At 37.6% G+C, this 19,926-nt stretch overlaps 1 protein-coding gene across 13 annotated transcripts in view; it reads right to left on the reverse strand.

Annotated features, from left to right (window-relative positions):
• The window catches only part of JMJD1C (jumonji domain containing 1C), a 251,161-nt gene that overhangs the window by 184,612 nt on the left and 46,623 nt on the right, over positions 1-19,926 (reverse strand). For 10 of the 13 annotated variants that reach the window (XM_069101875.1, XM_069101870.1, XM_069101871.1 and 7 more), the window contains 2 exons: positions 18,466-18,579; positions 1,439-1,591 (listed from right to left, as the gene is read on the reverse strand). The gene's annotated coding sequence lies outside the window, so the exon portion shown is untranslated. Of the gene's footprint in view, positions 1-1,438; positions 1,592-18,465; positions 18,580-19,201; positions 19,379-19,657; positions 19,793-19,926 lie in introns of all 13 variants that reach the window. The other 3 variants (XM_069101867.1, XM_069101869.1, XM_069101868.1) reach the window with 3 other exon arrangements.

The following is a 19,926-nucleotide window of genomic DNA, read 5'->3' on the forward strand; positions in this document are numbered from 1 at the left end:
AGCTAGTTTTGCTAAATACTATTTTCACAAGGCCATGCTACCATTTTAAAATTGAAACTCTGTCACAAGTCCTCGACTCTACTTTTTACACAAGTCTTTTGAAAATTTAAGCTGCATGACAATTCCCCCAGACATACAAATTAGGCTCTCATTAGGTAATACCTTTTTTCATCCTTGCACAAATATTTTTTCTTTGCACCTTCCAAATTTTAATCTTGAGAGCTTCTCATCTGAACCAAACTAACTTTCCTTTAGAAAATTTTACTTCTGAACAACTCTTTGAAATCTAGTCTCCCACAATCAAAGATACACATAAAACAATTCTGCTTTAATACAAATGCTAAAGTGGAATGGCTAACCATCCTACTGCTCACATTATTTTCATACCTGCAACTTCTTTGCTAGAGCTGAGTGGAATAAGAATTTGCCCTTGCTTGTTCGCCTGTGTACTCATCAAAACTCTATCACTTTTGGTGCCCTGCACATGCAAATGCTTGATAAATGTTTTGTGGCATACCAATAATAATTAATAACTGGAAATTAGTTTGTTGGAAATAGATCTGTCCCAACAGATTTAAAGTGAAGTCAGGAAAAAAACAACGTTCAATGCGAGTGGACAGAGCTGGCCTCTGAGTCAGGACAACCAGGTGCAAGCCCCATTTCTGACAAACATGAGTTCTAGGAAACTAGGCCAGCAAGTGACATGCTCAGCGCCCCCAAGGATCCCTTCATGCCTGTCAACTATGGCTCATCTGCCAATCTACACTCAGAAAGGGAGTTTCTGACACCAGGAAATCATATATCTAGTTCAAATCATTCACTGAAATTTAATTTCCCATTTAAGCATATGAACTGGTTTATTCTTAAAAACCAGAAGAAAAAAAGAAACCAAAATAAGATTTACTCTATTTCCTGAAAATTGAATTCTCCATGAAGTAATCTTATAATAACTTACCTTTCTCAATAAGCTCTGAAAGATGGTCCTGTATGTTAGTTTACATAGCAAAATGATCCTCCCAAAACAAACGTCCCACAATGAAATGCAATCAAAAGCTTTAAAACAAGTGCTTCTTTTCCCTTCTAAATGAAAAACATAACTGAAATAAGAAGTTCTAAGAAGCATGTCACACCTAATCAACTGAGCTCTCAGCAGTCTTTTATGTTTTCTATTTTTTTCCACTTTACTTAAACTTTATTTTGCAAATAGAATTGAGAGCCAGATTTAGCAGATTTTTGTAGCAGAATGATAAATGAGAAGTTTTAGAAAAAAATAGCACTTCTTTGAAGATTCAGTCAGATACTTAAGAAGTGTTAGTATTATGGGATTGCTACGTACAACCTAAAAGATGGGGCTACAGAGCTACACAAGCACATTTATTTCTTGTATATTAATAAATAACTGACATTCTCACTGGAATATTAAAAAAAAACAACTTACCAATATGGGCCACTTGAGTCTGTTTAATCTTTGATCCTTGAGACTGGCTAGGATCCTTCCTTCTTGTCAAAACGAACTGGTATTTCAACAAGAAAGCACTTCAGCTTGAATCCACTCTCGCTTCTCCCATTCAAGATCAAATTCAACATATATCTAGGGAAAAGTTACATAAGCAAAGTGAATAAAAATTATATCAGTTTTCATAAAATACTTTTTGAACTGAAATACATTATGTGAAATTAAACAGTAATTTTTTCTAAAATTAGTATTTACCATAAATACGCAACCAGATTTCCTTTTACATTAATTTTTTTAACTAAAGGCAAACAAGATATAATTCAATAAGGATTGTAGGCCAGTAAAAATTCAATTCAAATTCTTATAACTTTTGCATTTACATTGCTCCTATATGTACAGAGAACTGAATTCAGCAGTGATCACCTTAAGATGCTAGAAGTAAAATGCTTGGGGAGGCTAGGTGGCGCAGTGAATAAAGCACCGGCCCTGGAGTGAGGAGGACCTGAGTTCAAATCAAAGACCTCAGACACTTAACACACACACACAAAAAACTAGCAGTGTGTCCTTGGGCAAGTCACTTAATCCCAACTGCCCTACCTCTCCCCCTCCAAAAAAAAAAGTAGTAGTAAAATGCTAAAATCAGAGAAACATTAAATGATGTTCACACTGAATTTCTTCTATTAAAGTATGAGTCTGATCTCAGTCATGGGGTGGGGAAAACCTTGGGTTGTTCTTAAAAGTTATGCTGACTGTGCAAAATCTCTGGTAGCTCCTGTCAACTGTTTCGCCTTCAAGCACAGGCTGCTCATCCAAAGCTCATTAAGCTGACTCTAGAGGAGTCTGAGCAACAGGGAATTCATCTGTCAGTGTGAAACTGTCTACAGTGAAAAGGCAGCCAAATGTGCAGATGCAATGCCACATGTTGTTCAGCTGTTTCAGTCATGTCCAACTCTCTGTGACCCCAGGTTGGGTTATCTTGGCAGAGAAAAGGGGTTGGCCATTTCCTTCTCTAGCTCATTTTACAGATGAGGAAACCGAGGCAAACAAGGATATGTGACTTGCCCAGGGTCACACAGTTAGTAAGTGTCTGAGGGCAGCCTGAAACTCAGGAAGATGAGTTTTCCTGACTCCAGGCCAGGTGCTCTATGCCATCTAGCTGCCATTTACAGTAGTATACTTGTATTGATTAAAGCAGAAAGTAGACTAATACTTCCAGAAAAATTTCAATAAGTTTTAATCCTGAATTAACAAAAATCTTATAATCATTATCCATAATAAAACCTAACAATAATAAAACTAATTAAATCAATTTGCTAAAAGTTAAGCAGCTGCCTCACAGCTGTGTCACCTTTCTCCTTACATTTGGGAGATCCTAAGGCTCTCTCCAAAGAGTACGAAATGTAAATACAGAGGTGAATCAAGTAACCCTGACTTCAAGGGACTAGAACAAAGAGTGGCTAAGATGTCTAGCGCTCTAATGCGCTAGAGCGTGCCTTGTGGATGGCTTTCCCCTCAGTGGTAACTGGATCACGACTGTGATAAATGAATAATGTAGAGCCACAGAACCTGGAAAATTTGGGGTAGGCATGGATTTCCCAGCATCATTAACACCAAAGTAGAAGCAGAAAGGGTTTTACTCTAGTAGGTATGCGAAGTGAAAGATGGTGTGAGGCAATTATACTGAGACAGGGGTTCTACTGCCTTGGAGCTGAAGACCTGTAATACTTGATGCAACGAAGACCATATCCTCTGAAACAAAAGCGTCTGGAGGTTCTCACTATATAGAGGAAATCCCTTTGCCATCTGGGTTGAACACTGAACATGCACTGTAACAGCGTCTAAAATATTTATAGCGTATACAGCAATCTACTTTACTCCTTACCTCATATTAATGAGAGTAAAACAAAGTTTTCTATGAGGTTATATCATTCAAGTAATCTTATAAGACCTTAAAATACAGTATGAAATACAGCTGATGAAGAAAATGGCTTCCACATGGATAACCACTTTGTTTCCTGTATATTAAAAAAAAACCCAAAGGTTCCAGAAATTTGCCATGTTTTAAAACCACTATCTTAAAAATCCTTAAACAGCATCTTAAAGTATCTCTCCTTCTATAAGCCATCCAACATTCAACAGTCCTATCCATCTTTCCTCATTCTGCACCAATTGGTTGGGTGTGAAAAGGTGACAAAAGATAAAATAGATCATCACAATTACATGAAAATGAAAAAACTTCTGAAGAACAACAAAAAAATGAAAGCAACTGGAATAAGGAGAGTGATCAGATGGAAAAAAATAAGGCTAGAGATTAGACTAGTAATTTTATTTCTATTTACTCCCAGTAAGTCCATTATTTCCACAAATTCTAGAGAATTCTACAAATTCAAGTCAGCATCTTCTCTGCAACTTAACTGTATTGGGGAATTCTAGAGCCCTCCGAGCAATTATGTTACAGACCTAGGTCATACACCCAGTATGTGTCAGAGGTGAGACTTGAACAGATGTCTTATCTCTCAGGCCAACCTATTTGAGCAAAGCATTTTATATATCTAAGACTCAGAAAAATCAAATCCAGACAACCTTAGGGTAAAATTGGCCAACTGACAAATATGGCAAGAACTGTGAATGCTCAAAGGCAAAAGGTGTGTGTTGTTACGAGCTGGAAGAGAGGCCAAGACAGCAAAGGTGCTGTCTGCGTTCTTTTCACTCCACTCTATGTCAGTTCACATGTGACATCCCAGTTTGATCTGAAACCATCTCTCTGGTCATTTCTTATGTAACCATACTACATTCACATTCCCTAGTCTACTCAGATTTCCCCAACTGATGGGCATCTGCATAGTTTCCTTTTTTTTTTTTTTTGCAACCACAGAAAGAACTGCTGTAAATATTTATTGGTACCTATGTGTTCTTTTTCTCTTTGATCTCTTCAGAGAAACAGGTCTAGAAAATATATAGCAAAGTCAAAGGGTTTGCACCATTTAGTAACTTTGGGGGCATAGTTCCAATTTGTTTTCCAGAATGGCTATACAAACTTACAGTTGTACTAACATAGCATTAATATGCCTATTTTTTCCATAGTTTCTCCAGTACCTGTCATTTTCCTTTCTCATCTTCTGTCTCAATGGGATAGGTGTCCTCAGATTTGCTGTAATTGGCAATTCTCTATTAGTTATTTCTTTTGTATTTCATGGACTATTGATAAGTTGGATTTCTTCCTTTTAAAACTATTCATATCTTTATCAACTAGGAAATGGAAGTTATATGCTTTTGTGTGTCAAGGAAGAATTTGGGTCCTTTCAATTTTTTTTTTTTTTTTGCTTTTTGGAGGGCAATTGGGGTTAAGTGACTTGCTCAAGGTCACAGGCTAGTTTTTTGTGTTAAGTGTCTGTGGCTGGATTTGAACTAAGGTCCTCCTGACTCCAGGGCCGGTGCTCTTCACTGTGCAAACCTAGCCACCCCCAAGGTCCTTTCAATTCTTACAGGTGAATTATAATCTCTAACATTAGTTTTTGCTATCTTTGTTTACAACAGTCTTTGCATTAAAATAAATGGATACTAAAGTGTATCTTTTTTTTAATCTAGAGGATAAAGTAAAATTCTTTGTAATATATTCTTATATTATCTTCCTCAGAATTAGCATTAAAAAGCAAGCCGCAATTTTTTTTTCATCATAGCCTGAACTCATCATTCCAGGGAGACTGCTGTCTCCAAAGTTAGCAAGGATCTCTTAATCGCTAAATTCAATGACCTTTTCTCAATGTTTACTTTCCTTGAACTCTCTGCAGCCTTTCCTCCTTTTTTAAAATAATGATTTTTATGTATACTGTTAAATACTTCCCAATTACATGTAAAAATTTTTAATAATCATTTTTTAAACTGAGCTCCAAATTCTTTACTTCCCCCCTCCTTGAGAAAGCAAGCAATTTGATTTTGATAATACATGTGAGGTCATACAAAACATATATCCATATTAGCCAAGTTGCAAAAGCAAACACAAACAAAATAAAAATAAAAAGGTTTTTTTAAGTATTGAAAAATTTTCACTTTCTTGTACTTTTTTTCCTTTTGTTCTGTTTCTTCTTTCACAAGGTGACTAATGTGGGAACATTTTACATTATTGTACACATATAACCTGTATCAAACTGCTTGCCGTCTTGGGGAGGCAGAAAATTTTGAAAAAATCTCTCAAACCAGCTCCTACTTATATTTATTAGTTCAAATGGTTTTCCTATTTTCCATTTTATTAATCTCTCCTTTGATTTTCAGTACATCCAATTTGTTGGAGATTTTTAATTAATTAATTGGAGATTTTTAAAAATTTGTTGTTATAGTTTTTTTAATTGCATGCCTAATTCCTTGATCTGCTTTTGTCAATTTTATTGATGCATGTTTTTAGATATAAATTTTCCCCTTATGTACTGCTTTGGTTGCATCCCACAAACTTTGGAATGTTGTCTGATTCTTGTCATTCTTTTTAATGAAATTATTGATTGTTCCTATGTCTTGTTCTTTGACCCATTAATTCTTTTGGATTAGATTATTTAGCTTCTAATTAACTCTTCCCCTATGCTTCCCCAGCTCTTTATGGTCTCAGAAGGATGAGGTTTAGATACCCGAATATATGATCAATTTTTGTGAAGGTGCCATGTAGAGCTGAAAAAAAGTCATACTCCTTTCTATTCCCATTCAGGTTTCTCCAGAAGTCTATCATATCTAACTTTTCTAAAATTCTATCTACTTCACTTTCTTATTTGTTTTGTAATCAGATTTCTCCAGCTCTGAGAGAAGGTGGAGGATTTCCACTAGTATATTTTAATTATTTCCTCCTGTAATTCATTTAATTTTTCCTTTAAGAATCTGGATGCTATGCCATTTGGTGCATGTGTTTAATACTGATATTACTTTATTGTCTATTGTTCTTTTTAGCAAGATGTAGTTTCTCTGTTTACCCTTTTCTAATTAAGTCTATTTTTGCTTTTACTTTGTCTGAGATTATGATTGCTACCTTTGCCTTTTTTTACTTCAGCTCAAGCACAAAAGATTCCACTCCAGTCCCTTATTTTAACTCTGTGTGTTTCTGTTTCAAGGGTATTTCTTGTAAACAACATATACAGGGGCAGCTGGGTGGCACAGTAGATAAGAGTACACTGGAGTCAGGACCGGAGTTCAAATTCGACCTCAGACATTTGACACTCATTAGCTGTGCAACCCTGGACAAGTCACTTAACCCTGATTGCATCACCAAACAAAAAAAAAAACATATACATCTACATATTGTTGAATTCTGGTTTTTAATCCACTCTACGAATTCCTTCCATGCTGTGGGTGAATTCATTCCATTCATACTCACACTTATGATTACTAACTACATTTCCCTCCATCCTATTTCTATTATTCATCCATATCTCTCTTTTTATCCTCTCCCTTCTCTTAAGTCTTATATTTCTAACCACCCCTTCTTTTGGGATCTCTTCATGTGGTGATCAGTGAATTCTTTCCATTTCTCTTTTACCCTTTAGTTCTAGGGAATCAGGGCAGTATTCTTTGATAATTTCTTGAAATATGTTTTCCAGGCTCTTTCTTTGATGATAATTCTCAGGTAACCCAATAATCCTTAAATTTTCTCTCCTTGATCTATTTTCCAGGTCAGTTTTTTTAAATGAGATATTTCAATATTTTCTTCTACTTTTTCATTCTTTTGACTTTGTTTTACTGTTTCTTGATGTCTCATATAGTCATTAGTTTGTTCTTGCCCAATTTTAATTTTTTTTTTCCTTTTGGAGGACAATTGGGGTTAAGTAACTTATCCAAGGTTACACGGCTAGTTTTTTTGTATGGGTGGTAAGTGTCTAAGGCTGGAACCGAACTCGGGTCCTTCCGACTCCGGGGCCAGCGCTTTATTCACTGCGCCACCTAGCCGCCCACCAATTTTAATTTTTAAAGAGTTATTTTCTTCATTGAGCTTTTGTGCCTCTGCTTCAATTTAGCCAATTCTATTTTTTAAGTGCTTATTCTCATCTGTAAATTTTTGGACCTTCATTCCATTTGACTAATTCTGTTTTTTAAGTTGTTATTGTCTTCAGTAAATTTTTTGGTGCCTCTTTTACCAAGCTGTTAGTTCTATTCGTAATTTTCTTTCTTAGCTTTCATTTCTTTACCTAATTTTTCCTCTATCATTCTTATTTGATTCTGAAAAGTAAGTTTTGTCTCTTTCAATAATTCCTATTGGGATTGTGTCTAATTAGCATTTTTCTTTGAGGCTTTGTTTATAGTTGATTTGACTTCATTTTCTTCTGAGTCTGTCTTGATCTTCCCTGTCACCATAGTAGCTTTTTATGGTCAGGCTCTATTTGTCTGTTTGCTCAATTTTATGCACTATTTATTGATTTGGAACTTTTTGTTAATGTTGGGCTCTTCCAAGGTGGGGAATGAGGGAGGGGGTAGTACAGCTCTGTCTCAAGCTTCAGGCTTTTTCATGCTGCTATTTTAAAAACTAGTTCTAGGGGTTTGGAAATTTTCAGTTCAGGTGGTGTGACTTGGGAAAAGGTATGGTCACTGATCTCTTGGTCTTCTTCACTCTGCTCCCTACCCAGAAAAGGTCTCTGCTCCTTTGGGATGGGAAGAGATACTGTCCTTCAGGCTTCTACTCCCTCAATTGAAAAAGTGCTCCTTTCCACCCTTGAACTGTGCCCCAGAAGTGGGTATAGGTAATGGAGTTCCCAAACAATCTGGTCTCTTTCTGATCAATTGCTAGGGCGCCCTTACTGTCTCTGGCTTGGGAGCTCCCAAAGCTTCTGCTACTTCTGTTACCACCAGCTGGTCTAACCACTGGTGTTCTCATCCACATGGACTCAGGGCCAGCCTACTCCCCGCCCCCAAGTCATAGATCTCTCCTTCTGACTTCCTATGCTGTTTTGGGTTGTTAAGAATGTCTCACTCGGACCTTCTGTTAGCTCTGCCAACTCCAGAATCTGACTTGAGGTATTATTTTAAAAGTGTTTAGAGCTGCATGTTGAAAGAGCTCAGCTGCCCCTAGGCTCCATACTACACCCCCACACACACACACACACACCATACTCTCTTCTCTCTACAATTTTATGACATTGCACTCTCTCGTGGTTCTCCTTCCAACCAGACCACTCCTTCTCTGCCTCCACTGCTCGATCCTTATCTGCATGGTGGTCCTTGTTGGTCCTCCATCTTCAAATAGGACCAATTTCACTCACAAATGAGCCAGATTTAAGTAAGGCAGAACTGCACAAAGTGGTCAGTCTCACTCTCTTCCTAAATCACAGGAGTCCAGTGGCAGGATAAAGTCAAGGCACTAGCAATGGTCCAGGATGCAGTGGATGACCTTGGCATCTTTGATGCTTGACCAAACTCTAAGCACTCCACAGTGTCTACTTCAGTCACTTCTGTAGCTATTGAAATAACTGTTTTTATCTGCTCATTCCACAGGGAAAGTCTTCACATGTTTGGGCTAGACACCCCCCTACTCACTGATGGGTTTGAAATCTCTTGGTTGCCCTCAGCCTGGATTAGCTTGTCTGGCAAGATAGTTTAGTGGGGTGTTGCCTCTGAGCATACTACATAGCTTCTTGGAGCCACAGGAGAGAGCTGGGTGAAGGTAGACACCAAAGGTGGATGAACAGCCCTGAAGAGGGCTCAGCAAGTCTTCATATCAGAGATGCCATTCCTTCCTGAACACCACATACACATACCCCTTCAGATCCCACCATTTATAACCAAAGGTATCCCAAAGGGGTTCTGTACCAGGATACTTTCTCTTTTCCCACTATATTACTTCACTTGGTGATCTCATCATCTCCCAAGGATTTAATCACATCTCTATGCTAACGATCATAAAATTTACCTATCTTGTCCCAATCTCACATCTCCAACTGCCCTTCATACATGTCAAATGGGATGTCCAGAAAATGAGTCAACAAACATTTATGTGCTAGGTGCTGTGCTAAGTGCTGGGGACACAAAAAGAGTTTGTGAAACCCAGTCCCTACATTCAAGGAGATCACAACATGCAAACAAATATGTACAAAGGAAACTACATACAGGATAAATAGGAAATGATTAAACAAGGGAAAGCACTGGAGTTAAGAGAGATTAGGGAAGGCTTCCAGTAGAAGGCAGTTTTTTTTTTTTTGCCTTTTGCAGGGCAGTTGGTGTTAAGTAACTTGCCCAAGGTTACACGGCAAGTTTGGGTTTTTTTTTGTGTGTGGGGGTGTTAAGTGTCTGAGGCTGGAACCAAACTCGGGTCCTCATGAATCCAGGGCCAGCACCTTACTCACTGCACCACCTAGCCACCCTTTAGAAGGTAGATTTTTTATGAGGATCTAAGGAAGTCAAGGAAGTCAGTAGTTGGAGTGGAAAAGGGAGAGTGATCTAGACATGAAGGACATCTAAAGAAAAAGCCCAGAGGTGAGAAACGGAGTTTCTTGCTTGGCAAACAACAGGTCGGTCAATGTCCAATGTCACTGGAACTAAGGGTATGCATCTAGAGTAAAGACACTGGAAAGGTAGGAGGGGGCTAGGTTATGAAAAGCTCTGAATGCCAAACAGAACATTTTGTTTTACTTCTGAAAGTAATAGGGAGCCAATGGAGTAATGAGGGGAGGTTGAAAGGGTGTAACATGATCACACCTGTTATTGTAGGAAAATCATGTTACTGGCTGGCAGGCAGACCTACTAATAGGGTATTGAAACAGTCCAGGAATGAGATGATAAGGAACTGCACCAAGTACTGTCAGAGGAGAGGAGGGAGCATATTTGAGAGATGCTACAAAGGTGAAATGTATAAACACACAAAACTGCTCTAAATGACTACTAATACAACAAATACATATCAAAGCAACTCCAAGGTTGTAGGTTACACACTGCTAATTGGCAAAGATGGCAAAAATCAGAAATAGTGTTGAAGGTGCTGTGAAAAGACAAACACAATATTACACTATTAGACCTCTAAATCAGTATATTCATTCTGGAAAACAATCTCCAATTATGGGAAGAGAGGTGTTAAATAGTCCATAACTTTTGACTCAAAAGATTCCACTGCCAGACACATATAAAATGGAGATCAAAAAAAGAAAGTTCTATATTCATCAAAATATTTATAGAAGCACTTTTTCTAGTAGCAACAAATCGAACTGAAAATAAAGCAGATGCCTACTGATCATCGAATGGTTGAATAAATAATGACTATGATGGGATATTACTGAACTTAATAATTAATATTCAGAATGTCAAGAGAAGCATGGGGAAGTTTATATAAAAAAGAAAGACAATAATATACTCAAATGTTTACAACAAACAATGTAATCGGTGCAAAAAAAATCAAAACCAAATAATATATAATGATAGCAACCAGTTTATCCCTGCAAAATAGATATGAGAATACAGCTCTCTCCCCTCTTTGCAGAAGTAGGAGACTACTGAAGCAGATCACAGTATCTACCATCAGATCTAACTGATATGACAATTTTCTATTTAGACCTTTTGTTTTCTTTTGTCTATTTTGTATTCTTTGTTATAAAGGATGAGTCCTCTGTTTGGAGGATGTGTAAAAGACTTAGTGGGAAATTAAGATAAAAAAATAAAAGCAGTTTAAAAAAGATATTAAGTATCTGCACTGCATGTGGCAAAAGAAATTTATTTCCTAGTATACTGTATAGGAAATCATGTAAAAGAATTTGTTAAGTCGTTTTCAGTTGTGTCTGAGTTTTGTGACCCTATTTGGGGTTTTCTTGGCAAAAATACTGGAGTGCTTTGCCATTTCCTTCTCCAGATTATTCTACAGATGAGGAAACTCAGGCAGTCAAGTAACTTGCCCAGGGTCACACAACTAGTAAGTGTCTGAGGCCAGAATTGCACTCAGGAAGATCAGTCTTCCTGACTTGAGGCCCAGAATTCTATCCATTGTGCCTCCTAGATGACCATGAGAAAGAATATTCTATTAATATTTACTATATGCTTTCTATAGACCTATCCTTAATAAATTCTTACTTTCAGGAATCTTGTGACATGGAAGTAATACTTCAATTTTAGGGGACAAACAATCTGAAGTAGATTGCTTAACAAAAAAAAATGCTAATAATAGTTCTAAACACTTGGTAAAAAAAAAAACAGGAAGATTACAATCTGAAACATTTTAAGGGAAACTTAAATGGAACAAAAACAGATGAGATAAAGAGGATTCCTTGCTATTACAAATGAAATAAAAAGGGCTACTTTAATTTCCATTTTCTTTCTACTTAAAAAAGTAGCATTGTGTTTTTTTTTCCTCTGCTAATAATTTGCTAGTACAGACTGAGTCAAGAAAACAATGACTATAAGCCATTTTTTACTTTTTCAAGTTTGTTCAAACAAGAAAAAATATTCTTGGCATCCTCATCTCATTTCAGCTACCCAACAACATTTCCAGCAATGAGAACTGCAAACAATGCTAATAATAATAGCTAACGTTAACAAACTGAGAAACTAAGGCTGAGAGTGGTTAAGTGATTTGCTCAGGCTTTTCAATATCTGAGCCAAGATAAGATACCATGTCTTCCTGGCACTCTCTGGTCTAGCACTCACCACTATGCCACCAAGCTGCCTCTGAACATTTAGTATGTCCAAAGAACATGGTAAAATATAAAAAGAAGAAAGGTAGTCTTTCAAGGAGCTTACATTCTAGGGGGCGGAGTCAAGATGGTGGAGTAGAAGCAGGTCCTCCCCACAGCTCCAGCTTCCACGTTCCCCAATTCATGTAAAAAGGGGACTCTGAACAAACTTTGGGGCTGCAGAACCCACAAAATGACACAGAGAAGCTAACTTCCTGCTGAGGACAGCCCGGCAGGCCAGCAGGAATGGGCCAGAGCTGAGGTTTTAGCCCAAGGGCGGGTCTGACCAGCTGCTGGCTGGAGGGACTCCAGATCACCAGCAGCTGGGGTCATTTCCAGATTTATCAACACACAGATGCAAAGGACAAAGTGAGAGGTCAGTGCAGTCTGGACTTTGGGACCCAGTAGTTGGGAGTGCTTAGGCTTTTACCCCCAGGGCAAGAAGCTGCTGAGGGCTGGGGTGCAGCCGCAACTGCCACATGGCAGCTTCAGCTCATGGCCTGCATAGTGTAGGGGGACCACGCTACCAGTCTGAGGGGTAATCATTCTTGCTTTAACCTGCTTGGATCTGGATTGCGGTCTAGGGTGGTGGTCCTGGGGTGTGCAACCAGCTTGCCAAAGTGTGTGGAGGCCTCAGAGAGGGCACCCAACTAATACCTCCAGCAGCTGAGAAAACCCCAGCATTTGGGACAAAAGCTCCTCTGTCTGGTGGCAGAGTCCTACTGTGGCAAAAAGCCCAAAAGTCAAATCAATGAGTGGCAAAATGAGCAGGCAAAGGAAACAAAGCAGACAGAGGAAGCCAACATTAGACTCCTATTTTGGGGACAAAAAGGATCAAAGCATGGAACAGGAGGAAGACAGTGAAGTCAGAACTCCTGCACCAAAAACATCAAAGGAAAATACGAGCTGGTTACAGGCCATAGAGGACCTTAAGAAGCAGATAAGAGAAGTGGAGGAAAATAACACCTTAAAAAACAGACTAACTCGGGGTGGCCAGGTAGCACAGTGAGTAAGAGCACCAGCCCCAGTGTCGGGATGACCTGGGGGATCGAATCCCGGCTCAGACACTTAGCACCACACCCAGAAATAACTGGCTGTGTAACCTTGAGCAAGTTACTTAACCCCAATTGCTTTAAAAAAAAAAAAAAGACTAACTCAAATGGCAAAAGAGGCTCAAAAAGGCAATGAGGAAAAGAATGCCTTAAAAATCCGAATTTGCCAGGTAGAAAAAAAGAATCTCAAAAGCTCAATGAGGAGAATCATTGCTTCAGAATTAGATTGGAGCAAATGGAAGCTAATGACTTTATAAGAAATCAAGATGCTATTAAACAGATCCAAACAAATGAAAGAATAGAAGGCAATGTGAAATATCTCAGAAAACCACTAACCTGGAAAATAGATCCAGGAGAGATAATTTAAAAATTATTGGACTACCTGAAAGGCATGATGAAAGAAAGAACCTTGAAATCATCCTCCAAGAAATTCTCAAGGGAAACTGCCCTGATGTTTTAAAACCAGAGGGCAAAATAGAGCTTGAAAGACTCCACCAATCACCTCCTGAAAAAGATCCCAAAAAGAAAACTTCTAGGAATATTACAGCCAGGTTCCGAAATTCCCAGATCAAGGAGAGAATTTTACAATCAGCCAGGAAGAAACAATTTGAATATTGTGGAAACACAATCAGGATAACCCAGGATCTGGCAGCTTCTATACTGAGGGATCGAAGGGCTTGGAATATGATATTCCGGAGGGCAAAGGAGCTGGGATTAAAACCAAGAATCACCTACCCATCAAAACTGAGTATCATGTTTCAGGGGAAAATATGATCATTCAGTGGAATAGAGGACTTTCAAGCATTCTTGATGAAAAAATGAGAGTTGAATAGAAAATCTGACATTCAAATACAAGAAGCAAGAGAAGCATGAGAAGGTAAACAGGGAAAAGACACCATAAGGAACTTATCAAAGTTGAACTATTAACATTCCTACATGGAAAAATGATTAATTGTAACTGATGAAACTTTTCTCAGTATGAAAATAGTTGAAGGGAATATATATGTCTATATCGGAGGGTATATGGGCGTATGAATACATATGTGAATATGTGTATATATGTTTACAGGTAGCCATAGATAGAGGGCACTGGACCAATTTAATAGGAAGGGATGATACTTAAAAGGTGAAATTAAGAGGTGAGGGAGGAATATAATGAGTGGAGATGGGGAGAGACAGAATGGGGTAAACTATCATATAGAAGAGGCAAGGAAAAATGATTACAATGGAGGGGAAGAATAGGAAGACAAAAGGGAATGGATCAAACTTATTCTCATTGAATTTGGCTCAGGGAGGGAATGAAATACACACTAAATAGGGTATCTCACCCTACAGGACAGTAGGGGAGAGAAGGGGATGAGAGGGGGGATGCTAGAATGGAGGGCAGGCTGGGGGGGAAAGAAGTTGGAAGCACCCACTTTTGAAAAGAGACAGGATCAAAGTGAAGAATAGAACAAGTGGGAGGTGGGATAGGAGGGAGGGAAATATAGTCAGTCTTTTACAATATATCAACTATGCTAATGTTTCACATAAGCTACACATGTACAACCGATACCAAACTGCTTATCTTTCCAGTAAGGGCGGGTGACAAGGGAGGAAAGGAATGAATCTGGAATTCAAAGTTTTAATATCAAATGTTTAACTATATATACGTATATATATATATATATGTGTGTGTGTCTGTGTGTGTATATATATATGTATATACTATTAATAATACTATTTTACATGTAATTGGGAAATAAGATATACAGGCACTGGGGCATAGAGATCCACCATGCCCTACTGGAAAAGTTAAAGGGGGTATGAGAGAAGATATGGGAGAGAACAGATTGGAGGAGGGGATATACTGTGGGATTGCTATTTTGGGGCAGTGGGTAGGGGAAAAACGGGGAGAAAATGTGTAACTCAAAATCTGGCCAAAATGAATGATGTAAATCAGAAGTTAATAAAGCATTTGAAAAATGAAAAAAAAAAAAAGGAGCTTATATTCTAAGTGATACAAGACATACAAGTGATTTCAGAGGTAAATCAAACGTCACATTCTAATGGTCATTAGGCCACAGAAGCCAAGTACAGGACAACGCAGTTCTTTCAAACATCATTTCCACTGATGAAACCACATCCATTTCTGATATTAAACCATATGACAGTGCCAAGGACTTTGGCAGGGAGAATGCTCTGTTCCAAACTTTCAGGAATTGGAACTTCTAGTACTTGGGTATTACAGCATCTGCAGGGGGAGAGGACCGAATGCATCTCCACAAGGGATGCTTCTCTGAAGGATCACTGCTGGGAACCAGACTGTATGCAGCGTCAGCACACTGTGGGACAATGTTATTCCCAAGGCTATTGGGTTTGCCTACCTGTCTGTGGGAGTTGACAGCAATAGTAATGCAGATGGCAGGTGTGTTTTTCACAAAGTTTATACCCTATGTCATAACTGAGACTATTACATTTTGCATATCTTTTGACCCCAAAAAACTACTACTCAACCTCTACCCAAAGAAATCAAGGAAAGAAAAAAAGGACCTTGGAGCAGCTAGGTGGCACAGTGAATAGAGTACCAGCCCTGGAGTCAGGACGACCTGAGTTCAAATCCAGCCTCAGACACTTAACACAAAAAGTAGCAGTGTGACCTTGGGTAAAGTTGGAGGGCAACTTCCCTCCAAAAAAGTTAAAAAAAAAAAAAAGAGGACCTATATGTACAAATATATTTATAGCAGCTCTTTTTCTGGTCGCAAATATCTGGAGATTTGAAGGGAGTCCATTAATTGAGTAATACTTGAAGAAGTTAAGGTACATTAATGTTACAGAATACTACTGTGCTAAAAGAAATGATGAAGAGGATTGTTTCAGAGAAAACTGGCTAGACTTGTATAAACTGATGCAAATTAAAGTGAGCAGACTAGAAAAATAATTTATGAAATAACATTATAAATAGATAATAGAATCTAAGAGTAGATATCAGAATCAAAAAGCCACATGCTATATTTTTTCCTTTGTTCTGGAAATTCTAAATCATACCCCACCCTACCCGAAAAATTTTGCGGTAAAAATGCTTACTGCTTTAAAGCAAATGTACAAAATAAAATCAGCCTTTTTCTGCAAAGAAATTAAAGGCAGACCCAGAGATATGATGACTAGAACTTCTATAGCCCTAACAAGATCAAAGTAAAGGACTCATGTACAGAAATATTTATAAGTTGTTTCCGTGGTTGCAAAGAACTGGAAACTAAAAGGGATACCCACCCGCCAACTGGGAAATGACTGATCAAATTATGATAAATAAATTTAATGAAATCCAGTTACTGGGCCATAAAAAAATTATGAAAAGGAAGAGTTCAGAGAAACCTGGAAATTCCCACATGAACTGATAGAGAGTGAAGCAGACAGAACCAAGAGAATAATACAACGACATTGTAAAGACAAACAATTCTGAAATACTTTAAGAACTGATCAATATAATGAACAATCAGGATTCAAGAGAATCAGTGAAGTATGCTACCCACCTCATACAGAGGTGAGAGACTCAGTATACAGATAAAGACATGTAATTTTTCGAGATGACCAATGAATGATTTTTTTTTTGCTAGACCATGCATATTTCTAAAAGGCTTTTGTTTTTCCTCCCTCCCCACTCTACAACCCCACCCTGAGGGGGGTGTGGGGATAGAGGCATGAAACCTAAGAGAAAATAAATTTTTGTTAATTAAAAAAAAATTAAATTTTAAAAACAACAGGCAATTTTCTCTCATAATTTTTCTTCTAACACTTCCCTGTACCCATACCTGTTTTTTAAAGTGGCTTTTATACCTCCTCTTGGAAAGGAGCAAGAGAAACCTTTCAAAGAATTTCTCTTTGAGAGTCAATGAAACTTTTTTCTCTTTCTTAAATGAGAATTGCAAAAATCAATTCCTGATTACATTAAAATGATACTGAATTGTATTTTAAACATTTCTTCAGTTTCAAGAACAATATTATACTCCCCTAAGCATTATTATAACAAATAAATGTTCTTTTTTCATATGGATCACTACAATATCTTCATTTTAATTTCTCATCTGTATTTAGTAAAACTTTCACCTGGGTATATAACATATTACACAAAATAAAAGCCATAACAAGTAAAATTTCCAAAATAAAAAAAATTTTTTTCCTAAAGAGTTCAACTTAATTCCAGTTCAAAGCATGTGAACAAATTTAGAGGCCACCTACCTCTTCTTCCTTAAATATCTCATGGTATTTTTCCAGACAAAGCAGGCAGGGGCTTCCACTTCATCATCTCAAATATTTAGCCTGCCCACTCATACCGAAATCTATAAAACTTCTATTCCTATCCCTCTCAGCTCCTTCTGTAGACTCTTGTTTATCAGGAAAGACTCCTTCAGTTATTCATTTTGTATCTCCTCCAATATCCCCCCCAAACAAACACCACCAATTTACTCCATTTAAAACAAAACAGCACTCAATGTGACACCCACTGGGCTATGAAATATTTAAATTAACTTTTAATACAGCTTTTTAAGCCCTAGCTTTCCCATATGTTTCATTATTAAAGACATACCCATCCTGCAGTGCAGTCATTAAAATAGAAACACAGTTAAATAATTTTACAGTTAACAGAAATAATCTGTTATGGTATTTTTATTATTAGGTCAAAACAGATTGTGGCATTTACTTTTAATTTCAAAATACTATATATTAGGTACTTGGCTGAACTGTCCAAATGGAATTTTAAAACTTCTGATTTAAAATGAAACACACCTATTTGTACTTCTGCCAGAGGATGTTTGTTCTTATGTATATTCAAGGATATACTCTGTGTGTATAATTTGTTTTGGTCAAGAGTACTGGATTCATAGGACCACTCATGTTTCATACCTATATAGTATGAAACTAATATTTCAAAATGCTAAATATAAAACTGTAAGAAGATATTAAGTTCAGATGACTGCCACAACACAAAAAAGGATGATTATTAAACAGCTGCTACGATCATATAACACATTCTACATGACTTGAAACAACAAAGATACGGGGGTTTTCTTAAGCGATAACCCTGTCGTAATCATACCTTAAGCTCCTATTTCAAATAGCATCTGAAGATGAGGAGAAGCAGCATAACAATACAATGATAATTTTTAGGGTTTGTTTTAAATAATATACTGACTAATTCTGACCCTAAGATTTAAACATCAACATATTATCAAAGCCTAAGGCAGGATCTTGAACTGAAGTGTTTACTAAGCTGAATTGTCAGATAAGATGAATATATCACACACCATTTTTCCATGCCAAACTTCCCATAAGTCAACAAAGATTCACACAATACCTGAAGAAACGAGAAATGCAACTGCTTCCAATTATTTACAAGGTTCTTTCTTTTCTTCAAATTCAATTTTATTTTCAGGTCTGAATTCTTTCTCTCCCAACTCCCTCTTCCCCACTGAGAAAGCAAAAAAGACAAAACCCATTATAAATATGTATAGTTAAGCAAAACAAATTCCCATAATAGACATGTTAAGAAATATATGCTTAATTTACACCCTGAGTCCATCATCTCTCTTATCTGGAGGTAGAGAGTATGTTTCATTTTAAGTCCTCTGTAACTGTTGTTAACAATTTCTTCATTATGATGGTTCAAATGTTTCCCTACTACTAGCTTATCATTATATTAATGGTCAATCTATTAAAAAAAAAAAGAGGCAAAGAAAAAGGTGTTTAGGTCTCCATAACCAGAAAGTGGGGAGGGAGGGGGAGAGGGGAAGAGAGAGAGAGAGACAGAGACAGAGAGACAGAGAAAGAGAAAGAGAGACAGAGAGAAGAGAGAAAGATAGAGACAGAGAGAAAGACAGAGACAGAGACAGAGAGAAGAGACAGACAGAGAAAGAGAGAGAGAGACAGAGACAGAGAGAATGCGTGTGTCTGTGTATGTGTATGTGGAGGGGGGTGGATGGGGAGGGAGTGTGTTAATATTCATGCAAAAACCAATATAATTATGTGATATCTGGATACATGAAAAAATAGAACCTAAATGTCACTCAAATTTAGGAAGCAAAATAAATTACAAAAAGAATGAATGGGATGATCTGTCAAACATTTCATGAAGGTTCTGCCACCATGAAAAGAAGCCAGTATCAGTGTCAGAAAATCGCCCAGAGATGTGCCGCCTGCGGAGGCTTCTTCTCTGTCACTACACAAGTCAGCACTCAGCAGGCAATGGCAGCAGCAGTCCCTCCTGGCTCCTGTGATTGAGGACAGAGGGCTTTAGAGAATGTAAGAAATAAATGTCTACGATTTAACAAGCTCTGTAAGGCCTAGGACTGTTACTCATGTGTCTGCATCACCAAAGATCAGCACAAGTATTCACACATAACAGATGCTCAACACTAAAAGAATCAAATCACTTTATTTTGAAATATAAATTTCCAACCAACTGTCTCTATTTTCTTTGCCCTATGGATTAAAACAAGAACAAGAAGGTTAAATCAACTGAAATGGCTAAGTCCTTGAGGTATTCTTACATTATGGTTCCACTAGTGTTAGTCATTGGTTGGATTGGACTGAGAAACCCCCAAAAGAAGCTTTGAAGCAGAGTTAGCCACAGGAAATTTTGGGGGAATTCCAATATTCTTCATTTCAGAGATATGAATAGCCTGCTGAGAGAAATAATATGTTGGCAATAAGACTGATTCTGTTTAAATTCTATCATTCAGGACCATGGCCATTTGTGAAATTCTATCTTTTGTTTTCACCCATCCACATCTGAGAAGATGTAAGAGTGATCAAGCTT

Source organism: Petaurus breviceps, unplaced genomic scaffold (genome assembly GCF_028583685.1).
Source record: "Petaurus breviceps papuanus isolate PSGF00001 unplaced genomic scaffold, PetGlider_PUasm1.0 490, whole genome shotgun sequence".
In the NCBI taxonomy this organism is placed as follows: domain Eukaryota; kingdom Metazoa; phylum Chordata; class Mammalia; order Diprotodontia; family Petauridae; genus Petaurus; species Petaurus breviceps.